The sequence below is a fragment of the Dendropsophus ebraccatus genome, chromosome 4 (assembly GCF_027789765.1).
Source record: "Dendropsophus ebraccatus isolate aDenEbr1 chromosome 4, aDenEbr1.pat, whole genome shotgun sequence".
Classification (NCBI taxonomy): domain Eukaryota; kingdom Metazoa; phylum Chordata; class Amphibia; order Anura; family Hylidae; genus Dendropsophus; species Dendropsophus ebraccatus.
In genome coordinates, this window is record NC_091457.1 from 29,604,787 (window position 1) to 29,612,232 (window position 7,446).

The 7,446-nt window shown below is 50.4% G+C and overlaps 1 protein-coding gene across 1 annotated transcript in view; it reads right to left on the reverse strand.

The window, feature by feature from the left end:
• Positions 1-4,004, reverse strand: part of EML3 (EMAP like 3) — a 69,929-nt gene extending 65,925 nt beyond the window's left edge. Inside the window, exon 1 of the mRNA XM_069965391.1 lies at positions 3,908-4,004. The gene's annotated coding sequence lies outside the window, so the exon portion shown is untranslated. The remainder of the gene's footprint in view (positions 1-3,907) is intronic.
• Between the last annotated feature and the right edge of the window lie 3,442 nt (positions 4,005-7,446).

Sequence of the window (7,446 nt, forward strand, 5' to 3'; positions counted from 1 at the left end):
GGGTGAGAGAGAGAGAGAGAGAGAGAGAGAGAGAGGGGGGGGAGACCCTGACTATGCAGGGGGTGAGAGAGAGGTGAGAGAGAGACTCTGACTGTGCAGGAGGTGAGAGAGGGGCGAGACCCTGACTACTGTGCAGGGGGTGAGAGAGAGGGGGGGAGACCCTGACTACTGTGCAGGGGGTAAGAGAGGGGAGAGACCCTGACTGTGCAGGGGGTGAGAGGGAGGGGAGAGACCCTGACTGTGCAGGGGGTGAGAAAGAGGGGAGAGACCCTGACTACTGTGCAGGAGATGAGAGAGGGGGTAGAGACCCTGACTACTGTGCAGGGGGTAAGAGAGGGGAGAGACCCTGACTGCTGTGCAGGGGGTGAGAGAGAGGGGGGGAGACCCTATATGTGCAGGGGGTGAGAGAGAGGGGAGAGACCCTGACTACTGTGCAGGGGGTGAGAGAGAGAGAGGGGGGGAGACCCTGACTATGCAGGGGGTGAGAGAGAGTCTCTGACTGTGCAGGGGGTGAGAGAGGGGAGAGACCCTGACTACTGTGCAGGGGGTGAGAGAGAGGGGGGAGACCCTGACTGTGCAGGGGGTGAGAGAGAGGGGAGAGACCCTGACTACTGTTCAGGGGGTGAGAGAGAGAGAGAGGGGGGAGACCCTGACTATGCAGGGGGTGAGAGAGAGGTGAGAGAGAGAGACTCTGACTGTGCAGGGGGTGTGAGAGGGGAGAGACCCTGACTACTGTGCAGGGGGTGAGAGAGAGGGGGGGAGACCCTGACTACTGTGCAGGGGGTAAGAGAGGGGAGAGACCCTGACTGTGCAGGGGGTGAGAGGGAGGGGAGAGACCCTGACTGTGCAGGGGGTGAGAAAGAGGGGAGAGACCCTGACTGTGCAGGAAATGAGAGAGAGGGTAGAGACCCTGACTACTGTGCAGGGGGTGCGAGAGGGGAGAGACCCTGACTGTGCAGGGGGTGAGAGAGAGGGGAGAGACCCTGACTGTGCAGGGGGTTAGAGAGAGGGGAGAGACCCTGACTGTGCAGGGGGTGAGAGAAAGGGGAGAGACCCTGACTACTGTGCAGGGGGTAAGAGAGAGGGAAGAGACCCTGACTACTGTGCAGGGGGTGAGAGAGGGGAGAGACCCTGACTGTGCAGGGGGTGAGAGAGAGGGGAGAGACCCTGACTGTGCAGGGGGTGGGAGAGGGGAGAGACCCTGACTGTGCAGGGGGTGAGAGAGAGGGGAGAGACCCTGACTACTGTGCAGTGGGTGAGAGAGAGGGGAGAGACCCTGACTACTGTGCAGGGGGTGTGAGAGAGGGAAGAGACCCTGACTACTGTGCAGGGGGTGAGAGAGGGGAGAGACCCTGACTACTGTGCAGGGGGTGAGAGAGAGGGGGGAGAGACCCTGACTGTGCAGGGGATGAGAGAGAGGAGAGAGACCCTGACTGTGCAGTGGGTGAGAGAGGGGAGAGACCCTGACTGTGCAGGGGGTGAGAGAGAGAGAGGGGGGGGGAGACCCTGACTGTGCAGGGGATGAGAGGGGGGAGGGGAGACCCTGACTGTGCAGGGGGTGAGAGGGAGAGGGGGGGGGGAGACCCTGACTGTGCAGGGGGTGAGAGAGAGAGGGGGGGGGGAGACCCTGACTGTGCAGGGGGTGAGAGAGAGAGGGGGGGGAGACCCTGACTGTGCAGGGGGTGAGAGAGAGAGGGGGGGAGAGAGAGAGGAGAGAGACCCTGACTACTGTGCAGGGGGTGAGAGAGAGATACCCTGACTACTGTGCAGGGGGTGAGGAGAGAGAGGGGCTAGAGAAGAGGAAGAGACCCTGACTGTGCAGGAGGTGAGAGAGAGTGGAGCTGGAGACAGGGGAGAGACCCTGACTGTGCAGGGAATGAGAGAGAGGGGCGAGACCCTGACTGTGCAGAGGGTGAGAGAGGGGGAGACCCTGACTTTGCAGGGGGTGACGCGAGAGGGGGGGGGGGACCCTGACTGTGTAGGGGGTGATGAGAGAGGGGGGGGAGACCCTGACTGTGCAGGGGGTGAGAGGGGGGGGGGCTGGAGACAGGGGAAAGCCTCCTCTGCTTGCTGCTCTGGGCTCCTCTGTAAATCCTGTAATAATAAGTAAAGGGTTACCCATGGCACTCTGCCAGGCTTATGATTATATCAGGCTCTGTTCACACTAACATCAGGCTGTTTGGTAGACTAGAAACCATGACGGCTGTGTTGATCCATCGAGCAACTGTGACCAACTGACCCCCTGACAATAGGTCCCATTGTGGTGTCACAGGAGGAATAGCACAGCATGCCGGACTACCCCCTCCCCCACCCTCAGGGTCCCGTAACGCAGACTCACCGCCAATAATGAAAGTCTCTAATTTTTCAGCTGATCACATCTTTTGTGCAGCCATGTAAATTATTGTTCTTCCGCCGCACATCTTCCCATATAAACAGGGATGACTATGATGAAGTTAATAGGCGGCATAAACAATCCGGTGATTGTTAGTGTCATGTGATTCACTGAAACTTGTAAAGGCTTTGTGAATGAGCACTGATCTCGCTGATCGTCGCTTGTTATCATGTCGTTGTACGGCCGTGTAAAAGGGCTATGAGTAATATGTAAAGTCGTTTACTCTAAAAAAAAAATGGAAAAGGCTTGCTCTCTACTGCCACCTAATGGCAGATAGCCTCCCTTCAAGAGCTTCGGAACATGACTGGGAAATAGTAGCCGACCTATCCACAGACAACTTGATTGAAGGGCATCAGAGAGCAAGCGCTTTCTTTTTTTTTTTCGTAATGTTTTTATTAAAGGGGATATCCGGAGAGAAGGTAAGGTCCTACCTTTGTTCCTTATGCCCACCTGTGCTGATACCTTTGCAGACGAGAGAGGGGTTGGGAACATGTTACGGGTAGTGATCAATAACTGCCCGATATCACAGCGACATTGGGCAGCTATTGGACATTGCATGGGGACATGGTCTTGCTGCACGCAATTCCTGCAGCGTCCCCAACATTGTCCCACCTGGAGAGCAGAAAAGGTAGGACCTTCCCTGCTCTCTGGATATCCCCTTTAAAGCATTAAAGGGAATCTGTCAGCTCCCGGGCCCTGTCTAAGCTGCTGACAGTGTGCCGTAACTGGCAGTCTCCTAATGAGCATAGTGCTTTTTGGTAATTTTTCGTGCTGCGGATTATGCACAGTCTCAGGTCTCCTACTGTACAGAAGGGGCAGAAGAGAAGATGTTTGTGCCGCACTCTGGCACACCTCTCCACTCCTTCCCCTCCCTCCTCTTCATGAATAATCAATGCTGCCCGGCCTCCTGCTACCTCAGCTGTCAGCCAGTGTCTCTGATTGCAGATCAGTCCTCTGTAGGCACTTTATGTCTGAAAGAAACGCTCATCTATAGTTGAAGCTGTGGTCTAGGGGTAACTTATCTGTCTAGAGACCTGCCAGCAATTCATTCTCTGGTTCAAATCTCCTGATGGAAATGAAATAAAGGTCTTTATTTATGTTTTAATCATTATTGTATCATTTTTAAGGCTAGGTTCACACACAGTATTTTTGCTCAGTATTTTTTTAAATTGAGTGGATGGCCGCCATTAAATAGCAAATAATTACTGTTTTTTTTTAAAACAAAGTCCAATATTTGCCATTAAATGATGGCCATCCACTCAATTTCAACAGTGTGAAAACATAGCCTTTCTGTGTTTTCAATCCACTCCTGGTTTTGGTTGCAAAATACTGAGCAAAAATACTGTGTGTGAACATAGCCTTAAAAATGATACAATAATGAGGGAAAAATAGACATTTATTTAATTTCCATCAGGGGATTCAAACTAGAGAATGAACTGCTGGCAGGTCTCTAGACAGGTGAGTTACCCCTAGATCACAGCTCCTACACATTAGGGAGAAGAGATTCAATTATACCTGAGTGTTGTAAGAAACTGACTGCATCTGGTCCTAGGGCTTATTCCCACAGTCCGTAAAACACAGAACCTACGGACATGTAGACAGTGTAGTGGACTCTGTCCCCACCAGGCATGATGTATTAACAGGGAGAGTGTTGGAATCTTTACGGCACTGTATTGACACAGCCACGCAGCTGCTTCATGACATGCCCCCACGCAGGGTGTACTGTTCCTATAACAGCGCCTCCTCATGCATATTCATCCGCACCTCTCAGCAGGTTTGAATAACAGCAGACGGGGGATGAATATGCAAGAGGAGGCGCTGTTACAGGAAAATAGGTGCACCACTGGGTAAACTAACGTCCACAGCATATTAGTAGAAATAATTTTTACTGGAAAGTGTCACACCAGGATTAGTCATAATTGTCCCAGATGGGAATAGCCGGTTTAGCAAATCCCATCCACAAGCTGCATAAAATCCTTGCAGAAACTGATTTGTGGTGCAGCCTGTAGCTGGTCACTTGGAATATTCTATAGATTTAATGAGGATTTTCCCCTTTGAGAAGTTAAAGGGAATCTGTCAGATAAAATCCACATTCCAAACTGCTGACACTGTTAGATGCTGTTAGGGGCCTATTCCACGAGAGCGATAATCGGACGAATCGGGCTGATTCGGCCGATTATCGCTCGGTGGAATAGAGGAAACGATCAGCTGATGATCGTGTCATTGGCTAATCGTTTATTTAGGGCCAGACCTAAAATCATCGGTCCCCCACCACACATTGCTACAGTGGAATAGCGGTGCGCTGCGGGCTACCGACGATTTGAGAAGCAGCATACATTACCTCGTAGGACTTCTCCTCCGCTCCATCTTCCTCCCCGGGTCCCACGGCACAGCATCAGCAGCTCCGGAGCGACCTGACTGAGCAGTCAGACCGCTCAGCCAATCACAGGCCAGGACCGCCGCGGCCAGTGATTGGCTGAGCTGTCTGACAGCTCAGTCAGGCCGCTCCGGAGCTGCTGATGCACTGCGGGACCCGGGGAGCAAGATGGAGCGGAGGAGAAGTCCTACCAGGTAATGTATTGCTGCAAGGGCTGCAAGGACATCGGTAACGATGTCCCTGCAGCCCTCGCTCAACGATCATCGGCCCGTGGAATAGGCCCAGTAAACGAGCGCCAATCTAGCAGATCGGTGCTCGTTTACATCGTTGATCGGGCCCCCATCGGCCCGTGGAATAGGACCCTTAGGGTCAAGGAGGAACATGGTACCTTTGATATAACCATCTCTGCAGAAAAACAGTTTTTTTTCTCCAGTGCAAAGTGTCAAAGAGGCTTTCCTGCACTCCTGAAGTGCAAGTGCTAAGGGCTGTAAGATGTCTTTACTCCCCCTCCCATCCCTGTCAGCCAGGACTCCAGCTGATTGTCAGTCAAACAGGGATAGGGATGGGAGGGGGAGTGACATAACTGCAGCATGCTGCCTCTATATTAATAAAGAGGGGGGGGAAGCAGGGTGAATAGGTGCAATAGACCCCTCCCCCAGTGCACCAAACCACCTTATTTGCATATTTAATAAAATTAAGGTTTCACAAAAACAAAGCTGAAGATAAAGGTAAGAAAAAGACCTTCATCCTCAGCTTCCCCAGCGCCATGGGAACATTACAGCAGGTTATAGTCTTCTTACCTGCTGTTAGTTTCCCTTTAGTTTTCCCTGGATCTGCTCCAAACTATTGTCCATAGCTCTTGGTATAAATCATATTTTAAAGTGTAAGTATAATTTCTTGCCGGTGACAGGACATGCTGTTAACCCCTTAACGACACAGGGCGTACATGTACGCCATGGCGTCGCTAGGGGCTTTAAGAGAGGGGGCGCGCATCCCGGCTGCTATCTGCACCCCAGGACCGCTGCACATAGCGGGCACGGTCCGATTGCCATGCCCGCTAATTAGGCATTTAGATGCAGCTGTTTTCCCCATACCTAGTGGTCTAGTGGGGGAGATCGCCTCAACAACCCAACCCCCTGCGCGGTCCCTCCATCTGAGCTAGCTTGGGGTCTGCGCCGTAATGGCATTGATCCCGACTCAGCGATCTATTGTTCCTGGCTGCAGCAGCCAAGTGCAATAGAGCATCAATCTCATTGATATATCAATATATATATACTGCATAGATCTCAATGAGAGATCAGTGTAGTTATACTAGAAGTCCCCCAGGGGAATAACCCTAACCCCAGGGGGACTTCTAGATAGTGTGTAAAAAAAAAATTTTATTAATGAAAAATCCCCTCCCCTAATAAGAGTCTGAATCAACCCCCCCCCCCCCCCCATTTCACATTTTATAAATAAAAATAAATAAATAAAGATATTTGGTATTTCCACGTGTGTAATCGCCCGAACTACTAAATTATCACATTCCTGATCTTGCACGGTAAATGGCGTAAGCCCGAAAAAAATTCCAAAATGCTAAATTGCGCATTTGTGGTCTCATCAAATGCAGAAAAATTGTGATAAAAAGTGATCAAAAAGTCGTATATGCGCAATCAAGGTACCGATAGAAAGAACACATCATGGCGCAAACACAGCCCCATAGAACAAAGGATAAAAGCATTATAGGCATGGTAATAGAGCAATTTTAAGGAACATTATTTTTTAAAAAAAGCTTTCTAATTTTTTTAAAGCCATCAAATAAAATAAAATTTACACAAGTTACATATCATTGTAATCGTAACAATTTGAGGAACATGTATCACAAGTCAGTTTTACCCCAGGGCGAACGGCGTAAACTCAACCCCCCCCCCCCCCCCCCCCCCCCCCCCCCCCCCCCCCCCCCCCCCGAATAAAAAAAAACACACATATAATTTTTCTCTGGTTGCGCCGCGTAATTTATGCAAGAATTCAGCCTGTCATTGCAAAGTACAATTAGTGGTGCAAAAAATAACGGCTCATGTGGGTCTCTAGGTAAAAAAAGGAAAAGTCCGGTGAAAATTTTTTTAAAGTATTGTATTGCCCCCCAAAAGTTATACAAATTACCAATATACACTTATTACAGGAAATGCATATAAAGTGCTTTTTTCCATGCACTTACTATTGCATCAAGGCTTCACTTCCTGGATAACCTGGTGATGTCACTTCCTGGATAACATGGCGATGTCACTTCCTGGATAACATGGTGATGTCACGACCCGACTCCCAGAGCTGTGCGGGCTGTGGCTGCTGGAGAGGATGATGGCAGAGGGATGCTCAGTGTCTTTCCAGTGCCCTGTGTCCCTCAGTGTCCCTCTTACATAGTTACATAGTTACATAGTTACATAGTTAATACGGTTGAAAAAAGACACATGTCCATCAAGTTCAACCAACCATCATCATGCCATCATCCTTATCAGCTGCCACAGCCCGCACAGCTCTGGGAGTCGGGTCGTGACATCACCATGTTATCCAGGGAGTGAAGCCTTGATGCAATAGTAAGTGCAGGGTTTTTTCCCATAGCTTTTTTGCACTCTATGTGCATTTCCCGTAATAAGTGTATATTGGGGATTTGTATAACTTTTGGAGGGCAGTACAATAC